General features: G+C 62.7%; 3 non-coding genes across 3 annotated transcripts in view; all 3 read right to left on the bottom strand.

Annotated features, from left to right (window-relative positions):
- Nucleotides 1-61, bottom strand: part of LOC142793707 (large subunit ribosomal RNA) — a 3,958-nt gene extending 3,897 nt beyond the window's left edge. Inside the window, exon 1 of the ribosomal RNA XR_012891760.1 lies at nt 1-61. This exon is cut by the window's left edge and continues 3,897 nt beyond it. This is a non-coding gene — a ribosomal RNA (large subunit ribosomal RNA).
- A 1,154-nt stretch (nt 62-1,215) lies between these two features.
- LOC142793713 (5.8S ribosomal RNA) lies at nt 1,216-1,368 on the bottom strand. The gene has a single exon (XR_012891765.1). It is a non-coding gene; the product is annotated as a 5.8S ribosomal RNA (ribosomal RNA).
- A 1,719-nt stretch (nt 1,369-3,087) lies between these two features.
- LOC142793699 (small subunit ribosomal RNA) lies at nt 3,088-4,912 on the bottom strand. Its single transcript, XR_012891753.1, has one exon. It is a non-coding gene; the product is annotated as a small subunit ribosomal RNA (ribosomal RNA).
- Nucleotides 4,913-17,500: the final 12,588 nt, after the last annotated feature.

The raw sequence follows: 17,500 nt of genomic DNA, 5'->3' as shown, positions 1-17,500 counted from the left end.
CTTTTCCTCCGCTTAGTGATATGCTTAAATTCAGCGGGTTGTCTCGCCTGATCTGAGGTCGACAGCGGATACATTCGCTTCCATCAACTTCCTGCACGACCGCGTGCGCTCGCCCTACCAAGTGCGCCCGCAACCCTGTACAGGGCCACTTCTTCACAAGGCTGGCAATCGGCTTCCCCGCTGCACGCGTGCGGCGCACAACCGGTGTGACGTGGAAGTGACGGGACACGTTCGTAAACCCATCGCGAACCGAGTACGACGCCCTACCAAGTGCGCCCGCAACCCTGTACAGGGTCACATCTTCACAAGGCTGGCAAGCGGCATTCCGCTGCGCGCGTGCGTCGTCCGAGCAGTTGCGTGATAAACGACCGTGTCGAAAGCCCAAACACCGCCGAGGCCAGTCGCCGCCGCCGCAAGGGCAGCCACGCAGCCTGGCGAGAGGCATCGTCTCGTGTAGCGTCGCCCCCGCCCCAACTGGAGTGGCCCAGTTTTTTGAACGGGACGGGAACTGCGAAGCACTTAGACCGACGGCGGACTACGACGAGAACGCCTTAAGCTTCGCCAACGTTTCGCCAACTCGTGCGGGAGACTTTTTCCGCTTCGCGGCAAGTCGTCGCGCCGTGCTCTCCGCATCAACCGCGTACGCAGCGAACCGCAAACGTCGGGCGCAGCCTCCTCACCTCCCTGCGCTTTGCGCGCGAACGTTCCCTGTTCGCGCGGCAAAGCCTGGAGGAGGCACGGCCCCGCAGCGTGTTCGAGCGCCCGGTCTACGGGACACCCTGCTTACTTCGAGGGCAACAAGCGCAACGCAAGGCTGCGATCTCGCGCACTTTGCGCACGGCTGGAGAAGCTTTGCTGGCCGGCTTTCGCTCCTCGTGTTTACCGTGCGTTAAAGTTGCGCGTCCGTGGCTCTCGCAGCTCTTGCGCGCCCGGTCGCAGAGAGGAGTACGCAACCTCGACCGCACTTTCCCTGCAGGCTTCCTTCCGACTCGAAGTCCTGCGGCGGTCTCAACGAGGTGCCACATCCTCAATGCAGTCGGTCGCCCCCGTTTCGGTTGGGCTCTGGCACGACGGTCGCCACCGTCTCGCCCTTGAGTGGCCGCTGTTGGCGCTCGCTGTGAGGTGTTCAGCGTGCTGTCCGTGTTGCCGACGCGGTCAAAACGAGTCGACGGCTCACGTTCCCTTGTGCGCCGAAGGCTCTCTTGATATGTGATCCGACCCTCAGACAGACGAAGCCAAGGGAAGACCCAAGGCCGCAATGTGCGTTCAAAGAATCAGTGCTCAGTGTGTCCTGCAATTCACACCAAGTCTCGCAGCTGGCTGCGTTCTTCATCGACCCGAGAACCGAGTGATCCACCGCTTAGAGTCGTGAAAAAGTGTTTGTTCAATTCCGTACAGTCAAAACCAAACGTTTCTGGCACTCGGCCAAACAGTGGCCAAGAAGGGCGCTTTTCAGCGCACGCTTGGACTCCAAAACTCTGCCGCGCCTTTTTCGGCTGCCGCAAATCGAGCAAACGGTGTGTTTCGGACGGCGTTTCGCTTTCGCTACTTGCGAGTGCTTTCGTGGTCCACCCCTCTATAAATACTCGGGAGGCGTCGAAGCCGGTTCTCCAAGCCGGACCCGTAGGTATCGTTGTGTGCTCGCTCTCATTGGCCCGCCTAACCAGAAAATGCCTGCGGTACACCCATTTGGATAAGAGTGCACGCAGATGCGGGCCTCGACGGCTACACATTTCCTCGGGCGGCCGCCTCCCGGCCTCCGTGGAGCGCGGGATGCACGGTCCCATCGACAAGCCTCTCCCGTTTTTACCGTGGCGTCGCGGTTCACCACGGCAGGCGGGTCGGTCTCCTCCGCATAAAAAGGGGGACCCCCGCTTTTTGTTCCACGAAATCGCACAAGCTTTTTTCGCATCCACGGTTTGCCACCGCACACCAAAATTCCGATCCGGCTGCCTACTTTAGCCAACAGGTGGAGCCAGGCGCGCCGTACTTGCGCGGCACTTCCCACGTCCACCGAAGTCGGTGCCAAGGACCACTTTCGGCGCCGGAGCCGCGTACGAGCCTACTCGAGGCGGAAGAACGAAGCCAGCAAGGGCCTGGCCGCAAGTGCGTTCAATTGTCGGGACGTCCAAGTCCCTCGTTCTTCCGTGCTTCCTCTTTCGGCAAGTCGTTGCGGCACCTTCCCAAAGCGCGCAGACCCGCTAATCGCGACGAGCGCGACGTGGCCGTGCCGCCTTTCCCTCGGCAGCAAGCAAAACGCCTGGCAACGTCGACGCTCCCCTAACCGCGATCTCGCACCGTGTTTCGTGTGGCGAATTCAAAAGCCGGCCGGCGCTGCTGCAACCATTACGGTCGGTACGCATACGCCGCGGAGGGCGGGACGGTCATCGGAGCGTGCGGTTCCTCCATCGAGTACTGCGCACCTCGGCCGTCGCATCGCCGTGCCATGACCGGCCGCGCGTCAACGCGAACCGGTGCCAGCGAGATCCCTCGCCTGCAAGAACCGACCGGCAGCCTCCGTCACCCGAGGACGCGGAGGCGCTTGCCGCGGACGGCGGGACGGTATGCACTGGTGCACAGCGGACCCGTCACATCGCCAGTTCCTTGACCGACCGCCGACGCTTGTGCCGTTCCTCTCGTACTTGGCAGTCGCCGCGCGATTGTCGGGTCTCGTTCTTGCACGCTCGAACGGTCGGGAGGGCACTCGGCTGGCGTTTCGGGAACGCGCAGCCTCGCCTTCTACCGACGTAACCACGACTCGCCGTTCGCGCTCCGCCGCTCCTGTTTACAGTACTAGGCGGTCCCGCAGCGGTCGGGTCGCGCATTTCGAGCGCTTCGAGCCACGGTGCAGTGGCGGGTCGAAAGCCGACCTATGAGTGCGTTGCGCCGTTTGTACCCGCGTCCGCCACCTGGCCGACCGTCCAAGGTCGCGGTGTTGGCGTCCGCTGGGCGCAACAATTTGTCACGGGGTGCCGCTCCACATTCAGGCAGCCCCGTGGGGAAAAGCCGACCCCGCGTCCAAACGGGGTCAGCGGCAGAAAGTGTCGGGCGCAGACGCAGCTGAGGCGCTCACCCTTCACAATCCGTTAATGATCCTTCCGCAGGTTCACCTACGGAAACCTTGTTACGACTTTTACTTCCTCTAAATGATCAAGTTTGGTCATCTTTCCAACAGACCGGCGCAACCGAAAGGCCGCGCCGGACATCGGTCCGAAGACCTCACTAAATCATTCAATCGGTAGTAGCGACGGGCGGTGTGTACAAAGGGCAGGGACGTAATCAACGCGAGCTTATGACTCGCGCTTACTGGGAATTCCTCGTTCAAGGGGAACAATTGCAAGCCCCTATCCCAATCACGAAAGAAGTTCCACGGGTTACCCAGTCTTTTCAGACAGGGATAAAGACACGCTGCTTCCTTCAGTGTAGCGCGCGTGCGGCCCCGGACATCTAAGGGCATCACAGACCTGTTATTGCTCTGTTTCGTGCGGCTAGGAGCCGCTTGTCCCTCTAAGAAGGTTGTAAGGTGCTGGGAACCCCGCACCTATTTAATAGGCTAGAGTCTCGTTCGTTATCGGAATTAACCAGACAAATCGCTCCACCAACTAAGAACGGCCATGCACCACCATCCACCGAATCAAGAAAGAGCTCTCAATCTGTCAATCCTCCCAGTGTCCGGGCCGGGTAAGTTTTCCCGTGTTGAGTCAAATTAAGCCGCAGGCTCCACTCCTGGTGGTGCCCTTCCGTCAATTCCTTTAAGTTTCAGCTTTGCAACCATACTTCCCCCGGAACCCAAATACTTTGGTTTCCCGGAAGCTGCCCGCCGAGTCATTTGAGTAACTCAGGCGGATCGCTGGTTGGCATCGTTTATGGTCAGAACTAGGGCGGTATCTGATCGCCTTCGAACCTCTGACTTTCGTTCTTGATCAATGAAAACATTCTTGGCAAATGCTTTCGCAGTAGTTCGTCTTGCGACGGTCCAAGAATTTCACCTCTAGCGCCGCAATACGAATGCCCCCGTCCGTCCCTCTTAATCATTACCTCGTATTCCAAAAACCAACAGAACAGAAACGAGGTCTTGTTCTATTATTCCATGCAAGTTTATTCAGGCGACTCGCCTGCGTTGAGCACTCTAATTTTTTCAAAGTAAAAGCACCGGCCATCTCGAGCCATCTCGAGGCACACAATGAAGTGCACTAAGAAAGAACCGGCATGATGTTCAGTCCGAGCCGTCGCATCGGGTAGATGCACTACTCGTCTGGAACTGAGATCCAACTACGAGCTTTTTAACCGCAGCAGCTTTAGTATACGCTATTGGAGCTGGAATTACCGCGGCTGCTGGCACCAGACTTGCCCTCCAATTGATCCTCGTTAAAGGATTTAGAGTGTACTCATTTCAATTACGGGGCCTCAAAAGAGTCCCGTATTGTTATTTTTCGTCACTACCTCCCCGTGCCGGGAGTGGGTAATTTGCGCGCCTGCTGCCTTCCTTGGATGTGGTAGCCGTTTCTCAGGCTCCCTCTCCGGAATCGAACCCTGATTCTCCGTTACCCGTAACAACCATGGTAAGCAAGTAACCTACCATCGAAAGTTGATAAGGCAGACACTTGAAAGAAACGTCGCCGGCTCGTGGCCATGCGATCAGCACAAAGTTATCCAGAGTCACCACACAATACGGGCCGAAACCCGATCGATCTTGGTCTAATAAAAGCACCCGTTACCCAAAGGGCTCCAGGCTCACTGCATGTATTAGCTCTAGAATTGCCACAGTTATCCAAGTAGGAAGAAACGATCTAAGGAACCATAACTGATTTAATGAGCCATTCGCGGTTTCGCCTTATTTCGGCATGTACTTAGACATGCATGGCTTAATCTTTGAGACAAGCATATGATTACTGGCAGGATCAACCAGGTAATCGTTCGACTGCGCGTCCGTCCTCGCCTTCGGCGGGCCGGACGCAGTCTGTGTGCGGCGGAGGCCACCTTCAGGCGCCCCAACACGCTTATTTTGCACTCCGAGATGACGGCGTTCGAGCTCGCTACGGCACAACCTTCCCGAAAGACGAGTGGGAGCCGTGCGGCAAGAAGCACGTTCATGCTCGCTCTTTTTCGTTGCATCGACTCGGTCGCGCCGTGCGGGTTGCCCAAGCCCGCTGCACTGTCGGTGGACCGGCCGGAACTAGCAACGGAGCCGAGACTGCAAAGCCGCCAGACGACGGGTCACGCCCGCGTCTTCGGCGCTTTCGCATCTGAATCGCCCGAGGACGACACGGAACACACCTCGATATCGTGGTAAAACGGCACCGTCCGACAACCAGCCCCTAACGCATCAAGCGGATGAGGCTGCAGACGACTGCCGTGGATTCCCCTGGAGCAGACCCGAGGACACGCTTGACGAGGCCGAAGCCCGCCGCATATCAGACACCCGGTCGCTTTCGCGTACGCCGCTCACGAGAACCCCCACATAATAGCAGCGATAAGTACCCAGACCTCCTTGGGCACTAATACGAGCGTACTCGAGAAAATTTCACCGCGGGTGTGCCCCGAAACGTGTGGCACGTTGAGCGTGCCACAAGTCTACGTCGCTCTCAAACCCGCCGAGGTCGTAGAATTTGCGACCCTACTCACGAAATTCCCACCGAGGATACGGCCGCAAACGTACCGCACCTTGGGTAGGCCACGAGTTTGTGCAACACTACGCTGACGGCACAGCACCGAGGTCGTGCGCGCACGCACGGGAAAATTCCGCCGCGGTTTCTGCCGAAAACGTGAGGCACCACGACTCTCCGCAAGTTCGCGTCGACTGCGAAAGACCGAAGTCGTGAACGACGTGTCCGCTACTCGCCGCCGACACGCTGGACACCAAACGTACAACGACTCGACGGCGTCGTAGAGGCCCACGACGCGGTTTTCCTTAACGACGTCTCGGCGTGGCACCGACAGGTTAGAACGGCCGACCAACGTTCCCTGTCCGCCGTTCGGCTCAGTCGAAGGGCTCGGCGACTTCGGCAACGCTGCGAAGCCGCACGGTGACGCACGCCATGTCCCCATTTTTTTTTTTTTTTCTTTCTGCGTCTGCCGGGGTGCCCCTATAATAGCAGCGATAAGCACCCAGACCGCCGTGGGTCGCTCGCCCCGGCTGACGTGGTTTTTCGTACTCCTGCGGCGGTCGCCGTCAAGCACGTCCAAATACGCTACTTTCGTGGGCGCATTCACGCTCTTTCGCTTCGCCGGAGTGCCAGCACTCACTCTGCCAAAAACGGCGAACATCCGAGCGGCGGTTCCCACTTTTGCGTCGGCGTCGCAAACCCCGCCCCGGCAGACGAGGTTTGCCGTACTCGTGCGACGGTGGCCGGCGGGCACGTCGAAAGACGCCGATATCGTGCGCGAATTGGCGCACCTTGGCTTCACCGGAGTGCCGCCACTGACTCCTCCAAAAACGGCGAAGATCCGAGCGGCGCTTCCCACTTTCGCATCGGCGTCCCGAACTCCGCCCCGGCTGACGCGGTTTACCGTACTCGTGCGACGGTCGCCGGCGAGCACGTGGAAAGACGCCGATATCGTGCCCGAATCGGCTCCGTTCGGCTTCGCCGGAGTGCCAGCACTGGCTCGGCGAAAGACGACGAACATCCGAGCGACGGTTCTCACTATTGCGTACGCGTCGCAAACCCCGCCCCGGCAGACGCACTTTGCCGTACTCGTGCGACGGTCGCCGGCGAGCACGTAGAAAGACGCCGATATCGTGCCGGAATCGGCCCCGTTTGGCTTCGCCGGAGTGCCAGCACTCACTCGGCCACAAACGGCGAACATCCGAGCGGCGGTTCCCACTTAGCCGTCGGCGTCCCGAACTCCGCCCCGGCAGACGCGGTTGCCGAGCTCGTGCGACTAGCGACCGCGAAGCCGTCTCGCGACGCCGCTTTCGTGCGCGGCTCCCACTGCGACCTGGGTCACCCGAGGTCGACGAGCAAGAAAGAATGTCGAAAAAAAATTTTTTTTTTTTTTGCGTCTGCCGGGGTGCCCCTATAATAGCAGCGATAAGCACCCAGACCGCCATGGGTCGCTCGCCCCGGCTGACGTGGTTTTTCGTTTTCCTGCGGTGGTCGTCGTCAAGCACGTCCAAACACGCCACTTTCGTGGGCGCATTCGCGCTCTTTCGCTTCGCCGGAGTGCCAGCACTCACTCTGCCAAAAACGGCGAACATCCTAGTGGCGGTTCCCACTTTTGCGTCGGCGTCGCCAACCCCGCCCCGGCATACGCGGTTTGCCGTACTCGTGCGGCGGTGGCCGGCGGGCACGTCGAAAGACACCGATATCGTGCGCGAGTCGATGCTTCTTGGTCTCGCAGGAGGGCCGCCACTCACTCCTGCAAAAACGGCGAAGATCCGAGCGGCGCTTCCCACTTTTTCGTCGGCATCGCAAACCTCGCCCCGGCAGACGCGCTTTGCCGTACTCGTGCGACGGTCGCCGGCGAGCACGTCGAAATACGCCGATATCGTGCCCGAATCGGCCCCGTTTCGCTTCGCCGGAGTGCCAGCACTCACTCGGCCAAAAACGGCGAACATCCGAGCAGCGGTACCCACTTAGCCGTCGGCATCCCGAACTCCGCGCCGGCTGACGCGGTTGCCGAGCTCGTGCGACTAGCGACCGCGAACGCGTCTCGCGACGCCGCTTTCGTGCGCGGCTCCCATTGCGACCTGGGTTACCCGAGCTCGACCAGCAAAAAAGAAGGTCGAAAAAAAATTTTTTTTTTCTGCGTCTGCCGGGGTGCCCCTATAATAGCAGCGATAAGCACCCAGACCGCCGTGGGTCGCTCGCCCCGGCTGACGTGGTTTTTCGTACTCCTGCAGCGGTCGCCGTCAAGCACGTCCAAATACGCCACTTTCGTGGGCGCTTTCGCGCTCTTTCGCGTCGCCGGTGTGCCAGCACTCACTCTGCCAAAAACGGCGAACATCCTAGTGGCGGTTCCCACTTTTGCGTCGGCGTCGCCAACCCCGCCCCGGCATACGCGGTTTGCCGTACTCGTGCGGCGGTGGCCGGCGGGCACGTCGAAAGACACCGATATCGTGCGCGAGTCGATGCTTCTTGGTCTCGCAGGAGGGCCGCCACTCACTCCTGCAAAAACGGCGAAGATCCGAGCGGCGCTTCCCACTTTTTCGTCGGCATCGCAAACCTCGCCCCGGCAGACGCGCTTTGCCGTACTCGTGCGACGGTCGCCGGCGAGCACGTCGAAATACGCCGATATCGTGCCCGAATCGGCCCCGTTTCGCTTCGCCGGAGTGCCAGCACTCACTCGGCCAAAAACGGCGAACATCCGAGCAGCGGTACCCACTTAGCCGTCGGCATCCCGAACTCCGCGCCGGCTGACGCGGTTGCCGAGCTCGTGCGACTAGCGACCGCGAACGCGTCTCGCGACGCCGCTTTCGTGCGCGGCTCCCATTGCGACCTGGGTTACCCGAGCTCGACCAGCAAAAAAGAAGGTCGAAAAAAAATTTTTTTTTTCTGCGTCTGCCGGGGTGCCCCTATAATAGCAGCGATAAGCACCCAGACCGCCGTGGGTCGCTCGCCCCGGCTGACGTGGTTTTTCGTACTCCTGCAGCGGTCGCCGTCAAGCACGTCCAAATACGCCACTTTCGTGGGCGCTTTCGCGCTCTTTCGCGTCGCCGGTGTGCCAGCACTCACTCTGCCAAAAACGGCCAACATCCGAGCGGCGGTTCCCACTTTTGCGTCGGCGTCGTAAACCCCGCCCCGGCAGACGCGGTTTGCCCTACTCGTTCGACGGTCGCCGGCGAGCGCGTCGAAAGACGCCGATATCGTGCGCTAATTGGCGCTCCTTGGCTTCTCCGGAGTGCCGCCACTCACTCCTCCAAAAACGGCGAAGATCCGAGCGGCGTTCTCCACTTTCGCATCGGCGTCCCGAACTCCGCCCGGGCTGACGCGGTTTACCGTACTCGTGCGACGGTCGCCGCCGGGCACGTCGAAAGACGCCGATATCGTGCCGTAATCGGCCCCGTTTGGCTTCGCCCGAGTGCCAGCACTCACTCGGCCAAAAACGGCGAACATCCGAGCAGCGTTTCCCACTTTCGCATCGGCGTCCCGAAGCCCGCCCCGGCAGACGCGGTTTGCCCTACTCGAGCGACGGTCGCCGGCGATCACGTCGAAAGGCGCCGAATTCGTGCACGAATCGATGCTTCTTGGTCTCGCAGGAGGGCCGCCACTCACTCCTGCAAAAACGGCGAAGATCCGAGTTGCGCTTCCCACTTTTTCGTCGGCGTCCCGAACTACGCCCCGGCTGACGCGGTTTACCGTACTCGTGCGACGGTCGCCGGCGGGCACTTCAAAATACGCCGATTTCGTGGGCGCATTCACGCTGTTTCGCTTCCCCGGAGTGCCAACACTCACTCTGCCGAAAGCGGCGATCATCCGAGCGGCGGTTCCCACTTTTGCGTCGGCTTCGCAAACGGCGCCCCGGCAGACGCGCTCGTGCGACGTACTCGTGCGACGGTCGCCGGCGAGCACGTCGAAAGACGCCGATATCGTGCTCGAATCGACCCCGTTTCGCTTCGCCGGAGTGCTGCCAGTCACGGCGCAGAAAACGGCGAACAAGTGTTTTTTTTTTTTTCCTAGAATTTGTGTTATAGAAGGCACATTTGATATCGGACGATAATTTTCAACTTTATCACGCGCACCGATTTTCGTGTAGAGGTTTGCAAGTTTATGGGAATTTCTCCACTTGGAATAATGCGATTTAGTAGTACTACGAGAACTTCATGGATGTACTCAAGGGTACGGGGCAAGTCAGTTACGTCAACACCTGCAGATTTTTTACACTTCAAACTGAAAATTGTTGGTTGTGAGTCCTCGTGTGATATTAAAGGCCGATTCGCTAACACATAGAACAAAGAAAGAAAGGAAGAAAAAACGCCCGCGCTCGCTCAAGAAACCTGGGTTCGCAACAAGTGGCAACAACAAGCAACCGAGCGAGTGCGCCAAAACCCGTGGCGGCCGAACAAACGCGAAGTCCCAACCGCGTCAGCCGGGGCGGCACGGGACAGGAAAAATCACTTCAGCCGGGGCGGCGGAACTGCGTCAGCCGGGGCGGCAAAAACCGCGTCAGCCGGGGCGGCGCAAAAAACCGCGTCTGCCGGGGCGGCACGAAACCGCGTCAGCCGGGGCGGCGCGAAAACTGCGTCAGCCGGGGCGAAAGAAAAAAAAAAAAACGCGTCTGCCGGGGCGAGCCCGGGTGCGGCACCACCGGGAAAACTGTGGCAAACAGACATGGCGATCGAGTGAGTGGGCCGCCAGCCAGGCACAGCCGAAAAGTGCTAAGTCCGAACTGCGTCTGCCGGGGCGGCACGAAACCGCGTCAGCCGGGGCGGCGCGAAAACCGCGTCTGCCGGGGCGGCACGAAACCGCGTCAGCCGGGGCGGCGCGAAAACTGCGTCAGCCGGGGCGAGCCCGGGTGCGGCACCACCGGGAAAACTGTGGCAAACAGACATGGCGATCGAGTGAGTGGGCCGCCAGCCAGGCACAGCCGAAAAGTGCTAAGTCCGAACTGCGTCTGCCGGGGCGGCACGAAACCGCGTCAGCCGGGGCGGCGCGAAAACCGCGTCTGCCGGGGCGGCACGAAACCGCGTCAGCCGGGGCGGCGCGAAAACTGCGTCAGCCGGGGCGAGCCCGGGTGCGGCACCACCGGGAAAACTGTGGCAAACAGACATGGCGATCGAGTGAGTGGGCCGCCAGCCAGGCACAGCCGAAAAGTGCAAAGTCCGAACCGTGTCAGCCGGGGCGACGCAAAAACCGCGTCAGCCGGGGCGGCGCGAAAACCGCGTCAGCCGGGGCGGCACGAAACCGCGTCAGCCGGGGCGGCGCGAAAACTGCGTCAGCCGGGGCGGCGCGAAAACCTCGTCAGCCGGGGCGAGCGAAAAGGGGGGGGGGGGGAACCACGTCTGCCGGGGCGAAAGAAAAAAAAAACGCGTCTGCCGGGGCGAGCCCGGGTGCGGCACCACCGGGAAGACTGTGGCAAACAGACATGGCGATCGAGTGAGTGGGCCGCCAGCCAGGCTCAGCCCAAAAAGTGCCAAGTCCGAACTGCGTCAGCCGGGGCGGCAAAAACCGCGTCAGCCGGGGCGGCGCGAAAACCGCGTCTGCCGGGGCGGCGCGAAAACTGCGTCAGCCGGGGCGAGCCCGGGTGCGGCACCACCGGGAAAACTGTGGCTAACAGACATGGCGATCGAGTGAGTGGGCCACCAGCCAGGCTCAGCCAAAAAGTGCCAAGTCCGAACTGCGTCAGCCGGGGCGGCAAAAACCGCGTCAGCCGGGGCGGCGCAAAAAAACCGCGTCTGCCGGGGCGGCACGAAACCGCGTCAGCCGGGGCGGCGCGAAAACTGCGTCAGCCGGGGCGAAAGAAAAAAAAAAACGCGTCTGCCGGGGCGAGCCCGGGTGCGGCACCACCGGGAAAACTGTGGCAAACAGACATGGCGATCGAGTGAGTGGGCCGCCAGCCAGGCACAGCCGAAAAGTGCTAAGTCCGAACTGCGTCTGCCGGGGCGGCACGAAACCGCGTCAGCCGGGGCGGCGCGAAAACCGCGTCTGCCGGGGCGGCACGAAACCGCGTCAGCCGGGGCGGCGCGAAAACTGCGTCAGCCGGGGCGAGCCCGGGTGCGGCACCACCGGGAAAACTGTGGCAAACAGACATGGCGATCGAGTGAGTGGGCCGCCAGCCAGGCACAGCCGAAAAGTGCTAAGTCCGAACTGCGTCTGCCGGGGCGGCACGAAACCGCGTCAGCCGGGGCGGCGCGAAAACCGCGTCTGCCGGGGCGGCACGAAACCGCGTCAGCCGGGGCGGCGCGAAAACTGCGTCAGCCGGGGCGAGCCCGGGTGCGGCACCACCGGGAAAACTGTGGCAAACAGACATGGCGATCGAGTGAGTGGGCCGCCAGCCAGGCACAGCCGAAAAGTGCTAAGTCCGAACTGCGTCAGCCGGGGCGGCAAAAACCGCGTCAGCCGGGGCGGCGCAAAAAACCGCGTCTGCCGGGGCGGCACGAAACCGCGTCAGCCGGGGCGGCGCGAAAACTGCGTCAGCCGGGGCGAAAGAAAAAAAAAACGCGTCTGCCGGGGCGAGCCCGGGTGCGGCACCACCGGGAAAACTGTGGCAAACAGACATGGCGATCGAGTGAGTGGGCCGCCAGCCAGGCACAGCCGAAAAGTGCTAAGTCCGAACTGCGTCTGCCGGGGCGGCACGAAACCGCGTCAGCCGGGGCGGCGCGAAAACCGCGTCTGCCGGGGCGGCACGAAACCGCGTCAGCCGGGGCGGCGCGAAAACTGCGTCAGCCGGGGCGAGCCCGGGTGCGGCACCACCGGGAAAACTGTGGCAAACAGACATGGCGATCGAGTGAGTGGGCCGCCAGCCAGGCACAGCCGAAAAGTGCTAAGTCCGAACTGCGTCTGCCGGGGCGGCACGAAACCGCGTCAGCCGGGGCGGCGCGAAAACCGCGTCTGCCGGGGCGGCACGAAACCGCGTCAGCCGGGGCGGCGCGAAAACTGCGTCAGCCGGGGCGAGCCCGGGTGCGGCACCACCGGGAAAACTGTGGCAAACAGACATGGCGATCGAGTGAGTGGGCCGCCAGCCAGGCACAGCCGAAAAGTGCTAAGTCCGAACTGCGTCTGCCGGGGCGGCACGAAACCGCGTCAGCCGGGGCGGCGCGAAAACCGCGTCTGCCGGGGCGGCACGAAACCGCGTCAGCCGGGGCGGCGCGAAAACTGCGTCAGCCGGGGCGAGCCCGGGTGCGGCACCACCGGGAAAACTGTGGCAAACAGACATGGCGATCGAGTGAGTGGGCCGCCAGCCAGGCACAGCCGAAAAGTGCTAAGTCCGAACTGCGTCTGCCGGGGCGGCACGAAACCGCGTCAGCCGGGGCGGCGCGAAAACCGCGTCTGCCGGGGCGGCACGAAACCGCGTCAGCCGGGGCGGCGCGAAAACTGCGTCAGCCGGGGCGAGCCCGGGTGCGGCACCACCGGGAAAACTGTGGCAAACAGACATGGCGATCGAGTGAGTGGGCCGCCAGCCAGGCACAGCCGAAAAGTGCTAAGTCCGAACTGCGTCAGCCGGGGCGGCAAAAACCGCGTCAGCCGGGGCGGCGCAAAAAACCGCGTCTGCCGGGGCGGCACGAAACCGCGTCAGCCGGGGCGGCGCGAAAACTGCGTCAGCCGGGGCGAAAGAAAAAAAAAAACGCGTCTGCCGGGGCGAGCCCGGGTGCGGCACCACCGGGAAAACTGTGGCAAACAGACATGGCGATCGAGTGAGTGGGCCGCCAGCCAGGCACAGCTGAAAAGTGCTAAGTCCGAACTGCGTCTGCCGGGGCGGCACGAAACCGCGTCAGCCGGGGCGGCGCGAAAACCGCGTCTGCCGGGGCGGCACGAAACCGCGTCAGCCGGGGCGGCGCGAAAACTGCGTCAGCCGGGGCGAGCCCGGGTGCGGCACCACCGGGAAAACTGTGGCAAACAGACATGGCGATCGAGTGAGTGGGCCGCCAGCCAGGCACAGCCGAAAAGTGCTAAGTCCGAACTGCGTCTGCCGGGGCGGCACGAAACCGCGTCAGCCGGGGCGGCGCGAAAACCGCGTCTGCCGGGGCGGCACGAAACCGCGTCAGCCGGGGCGGCGCGAAAACTGCGTCAGCCGGGGCGAGCCCGGGTGCGGCACCACCGGGAAAACTGTGGCAAACAGACATGGCGATCGAGTGAGTGGGCCGCCAGCCAGGCACAGCCGAAAAGTGCTAAGTCCGAACTGCGTCTGCCGGGGCGGCACGAAACCGCGTCAGCCGGGGCGGCGCGAAAACCGCGTCTGCCGGGGCGGCACGAAACCGCGTCAGCCGGGGCGGCGCGAAAACTGCGTCAGCCGGGGCGAGCCCGGGTGCGGCACCACCGGGAAAACTGTGGCAAACAGACATGGCGATCGAGTGAGTGGGCCGCCAGCCAGGCACAGCCGAAAAGTGCTAAGTCCGAACTGCGTCTGCCGGGGCGGCACGAAACCGCGTCAGCCGGGGCGGCGCGAAAACCGCGTCTGCCGGGGCGGCACGAAACCGCGTCAGCCGGGGCGGCGCGAAAACTGCGTCAGCCGGGGCGAGCCCGGGTGCGGCACCACCGGGAAAACTGTGGCAAACTGACATGGCGATCGAGTGAGTGGGCCGCCAGCCAGGCACAGCCGAAAAGTGCTAAGTCCGAACTGCGTCAGCCGGGGCGGCAAAAACCGCGTCAGCCGGGGCGGCGCAAAAAACCGCGTCTGCCGGGGCGGCACGAAACCGCGTCAGCCGGGGCGGCGCGAAAACTGCGTCAGCCGGGGCGAAAGAAAAAAAAAAAACGCGTCTGCCGGGGCGAGCCCGGGTGCGGCACCACCGGGAAAACTGTGGCAAACAGACATGGCGATCGAGTGAGTGGGCCGCCAGCCAGGCACAGCCGAAAGGTGCTAAGTCCGAACTGCGTCTGCCGGGGCGGCACGAAACCGCGTCAGCCGGGGCGGCGCGAAAACCGCGTCTGCCGGGGCGGCACGAAACCGCGTCAGCCGGGGCGGCGCGAAAACTGCGTCAGCCGGGGCGAGCCCGGGTGCGGCACCACCGGGAAAACTGTGGCAAACAGACATCGATCGAGTGAGTGGGCCGCCAGCCAGGCACAGCCGAAAAGTGCTAAGTCCGAACTGCGTCTGCCGGGGCGGCACGAAACCGCGTCAGCCGGGGCGGCGCGAAAACCGCGTCTGCCGGGGCGGCACGAAACCGCGTCAGCCGGGGCGGCGCGAAAACTGCGTCAGCCGGGGCGAGCCCGGGTGCGGCACCACCGGGAAAACTGTGGCAAACAGACATGGCGATCGAGTGAGTGGGCCGCCAGCCAGGCACAGCCGAAAAGTGCTAAGTCCGAACTGCGTCTGCCGGGGCGGCACGAAACCGCGTCAGCCGGGGCGGCGCGAAAACCGCGTCTGCCGGGGCGGCACGAAACCGCGTCAGCCGGGGCGGCGCGAAAACTGCGTCAGCCGGGGCGAGCCCGGGTGCGGCACCACCGGGAAAACTGTGGCAAACAGACATGGCGATCGAGTGAGTGGGCCGCCAGCCAGGCACAGCCGAAAAGTGCTAAGTCCGAACTGCGTCTGCCGGGGCGGCACGAAACCGCGTCAGCCGGGGCGGCGCGAAAACCGCGTCTGCCGGGGCGGCACGAAACCGCGTCAGCCGGGGCGGCGCGAAAACTGCGTCAGCCGGGGCGAGCCCGGGTGCGGCACCACCGGGAAAACTGTGGCAAACAGACATGGCGATCGAGTGAGTGGGCCGCCAGCCAGGCACAGCCGAAAAGTGCTAAGTCCGAACTGCGTCAGCCGGGGCGGCAAAAACCGCGTCAGCCGGGGCGGCGCAAAAAACCGCGTCTGCCGGGGCGGCACGAAACCGCGTCAGCCGGGGCGGCGCGAAAACTGCGTCAGCCGGGGCGAAAGAAAAAAAAAAAAACGCGTCTGCCGGGGCGAGCCCGGGTGCGGCACCACCGGGAAAACTGTGGCAAACAGACATGGCGATCGAGTGAGTGGGCCGCCAGCCAGGCACAGCCGAAAAGTGCTAAGTCCGAACTGCGTCTGCCGGGGCGGCACGAAACCGCGTCAGCCGGGGCGGCGCGAAAACCGCGTCTGCCGGGGCGGCACGAAACCGCGTCAGCCGGGGCGGCGCGAAAACTGCGTCAGCCGGGGCGAGCCCGGGTGCGGCACCACCGGGGAAAACTGTGGCAAACAGACATGGCGATCGAGTGAGTGGGCCGCCAGCCAGGCACAGCCGAAAAGTGCTAAGTCCGAACTGCGTCTGCCGGGGCGGCACGAAACCGCGTCAGCCGGGGCGGCGCGAAAACCGCGTCTGCCGGGGCGGCACGAAACCGCGTCAGCCGGGGCGGCGCGAAAACTGCGTCAGCCGGGGCGAGCCCGGGTGCGGCACCACCGGGAAAACTGTGGCAAACAGACATGGCGATCGAGTGAGTGGGCCGCCAGCCAGGCACAGCCGAAAAGTGCTAAGTCCGAACTGCGTCTGCCGGGGCGGCACGAAACCGCGTCAGCCGGGGCGGCGCGAAAACCGCGTCTGCCGGGGCGGCACGAAACCGCGTCAGCCGGGGCGGCGCGAAAACTGCGTCAGCCGGGGCGAGCCCGGGTGCGGCACCACCGGGAAAACTGTGGCAAACAGACATGGCGATCGAGTGAGTGGGCCGCCAGCCAGGCACAGCCGAAAAGTGCTAAGTCCGAACTGCGTCAGCCGGGGCGGCAAAAACCGCGTCAGCCGGGGCGGCGCAAAAACCGCGTCTGCCGGGGCGAAATAAAAAAAAAAACAAAGAAAAAAGCCCGCGCTTAATCAAAAGAAAACAAAGAAAAAAGCTTGCGCTTAATCAAAAGAAAACAAACAAAAAAAGTTCGCGCTTAAGCCTGGCGGTGGAACCACCGGGGCAAACAGACCTGGCGATCGAGTGAGTGGGCCGCCAGCCGGGGTGAGCCAAAAAGTGCAAAGTCCGAACCGCGTCAGCCGGGGCGACGCAAAAACCGCGTCAGCCGGGGCGGCGCGAAAACCGCGTCAGCCGGGGCGGCGCGAAAACCGCGTCAGCCGGGGCGGCGCAAAAACCGCGTCAGCCGGGGCGGCGCAAAAACTGCGTCAGCCGGGGCGGCACGGAAAAACGAAAACCGCGTCAGCCGGGGCGACATCAAAATGAGGAAAAAAAAAAAACTGCCTTAGGACACCTGCGTACACTTTCATGCGTTTGGGCATATCTCTCTGTAACACGCGCGCCCCTCGTTACGCGCGGCACTCTGTTTTCTCCGACACCCATATTTCGGCGGCATGTGGCACGCGCGCCCGTCCCTACGCACGGCACACCGCAGTGCTTTCTCGATATTTTTCTTTTCCTCCAACACCGTCATCTATAGGCTTTTAGTGACCTGTTGCTCGTGGCACAAGTTCGCTAGCTCTGACACCTCTTGCATGCGCACCGTTTTTGCGCACGGTGCTATGCCGCAAAGCACGGCAGTCGCATGCGTTTCTCTCAGGCACCTCTTTTTTGACACAACGCTGTGGTGCTTAGAAACACACGCGCCGCTTTTGCGCACAGAACTCCACCGTACAGCACGGTAGTCACGTTTGTTCCACACGAACAGCAGTGTGCATCGTGCTACGACACTTTGAAAGCTTTTTCTTCCGAGTCTCGACCGCGCTGTTCCTTTCGTACTTGGCGCGATTTTGGGACCAGCTTTGTTTTAAACCCCTACTGCGCGCCGTTCCTTTCGTACTTGGCGCGGTTCAGGGTTTGTTTCGAGCCCTTAGCCGCGCTGTTCCCTCCGTACTTGGCGCGGTTTAGGGTCGAGCTTTGTCTCGAGCCCTCTCCGCGCCGTTCCTTCCGTACTTGGCGCGGTTTAGGGTTTGTTTCGAGCCCTTAGCCGCGCTGTTCCCTCCGTACTTGGCGCGGTTTAGGGTTTGTTTCGAGCCCTTAGCCGCGCTGTTCCCTCC

The sequence above is a fragment of the Rhipicephalus microplus genome, unplaced genomic scaffold, assembly GCF_043290135.1.
Source record: "Rhipicephalus microplus isolate Deutch F79 unplaced genomic scaffold, USDA_Rmic scaffold_324, whole genome shotgun sequence".
Classification (NCBI taxonomy): Eukaryota; Metazoa; Arthropoda; class Arachnida; order Ixodida; family Ixodidae; genus Rhipicephalus; species Rhipicephalus microplus.
This window is presented reverse-complemented; position numbering and strand designations above follow the sequence as displayed.